This window comes from Trichechus manatus, unplaced genomic scaffold, assembly GCF_000243295.1.
Source record: "Trichechus manatus latirostris isolate Lorelei unplaced genomic scaffold, TriManLat1.0 scaffold00008, whole genome shotgun sequence".
Lineage (NCBI taxonomy): Eukaryota > Metazoa > Chordata > Mammalia > Sirenia > Trichechidae > Trichechus > Trichechus manatus.
Window position 1 is genome coordinate 22,225,288 of NW_004443944.1, and position 1,523 is coordinate 22,226,810.

The following is a 1,523-nucleotide window of genomic DNA, read 5'->3' on the forward strand; positions in this document are numbered from 1 at the left end:
TAATAGAGATCTGACACCTATGAAGGACAGAAGGTTGGATAGGAAGAACCTTAGACTACAATGCAGTTCTAAGAAAGTCTCAGCAAGGCTGATGGGGAATTAGTGTTCTATTGCTGCTATAACAAATTACCACAAATTTAGCAGCTTACGGCAACTCAAAATCATTAACTTATTATCTTCACGTCTGACACTGGTTTCACTGGTCTAAAATCAAGGTGTCAGCAAGGATGCATTCCTCTCTGGAGGTTCTAGAATAGAATCTATTTCCTTTCATTTTCCAAATTCTAGAGGCCCTTCTTCCATCTTCAAAGCCAGCAATGGCAGGTCAAGTCCTTCTCATGTTGCATTTCTCTGACCTTTCTTCCATCGTTGGCATCTCTCTCTTTGACTACAACTAGGAAAGATTCTCTACTTTTAAGGAACTCATGTGATTAGATTGGCCCTATCTGGATAATCCAAGATCACCTCCCTATTTCAAGGTCAGCTGATTAGCAACCTTAATTCCATCTGCAACCTTAATTCCCTTTTGCCATGGAATCTAGCATATTCACATGTTCATGGGATTAGGGCATGGACGTCTTTGGAGAGTCATTTCTGCCTGCCATAGGAGTCCTTCAGGCAAAGTTGCCTATTAGAAGAGTCCCATGTCTTGCAGGAACGTGTCTGCCTTAAATCCCTCAGTCATTATGGTGTTGGTGAAGAATACTGAATACAGGTATGGTGGCTATCCAAAAGTAGAAGATTCCTATGAAAACTTTCATAAGCCAAAATGGCGTAAAGTGAAGAAACAATTACCATTCATTTATATGGGAAAAATTTTTGAGCTTTCCCAGACCCAAAAAATTACCTTCCAAATCATACCAAATAAACTGAGATAAAGCACAGATGCTTACAGACACAGTTCAAAGCTATGGCTGCTTGATGCTGAGATGCTGAAAGTGTAGCTCCTGGAGAAGGAGCTTGGCATCACCACTGTCACTGCCCAGGGTGCTCGGGGTGTGCGCTGCCTCTTTAACGGCTCTCAGCAAAACGAATTCTAAAGACTATTTTCGCTTTTCACCTTTTTTTCATGAAAACAAAAATTCTCTTCAGATGTCTTTCAGTTAGCAAAAACAGGTACTAATGTAGGCCTTTTGTAAAAGCAAAGTGGCATAAAGCGAGCTTTTGAAAAGCAGGGGATGCCTATATACCATGGACTGCCAGAAGAATAAACAAATCTGTCTTGGAGGAAGTACAGACAGAATGGTCCTTAGAAGAGACAATGGCAAGACTTTTCGTCTTGCTTATTTTGGACATGTTATTAGGAAAAACCAATCCCTGGAGAAAGACATCATGCTTGGTAAAGTAATAATAGTTGTTTGTAGTTACAACTCAGAGTGACCCTATGTACAACAGAACAAAACAATGCCCAGTTTTGAACCATCCTCACAATAGTTACTATGTTTGAGCCCATTGTCGCAGCCACTGTGCAATCCATTGCACTGAGGGTCTTCCTCTTTCTCGCTGACCCTCTACTTTACCAA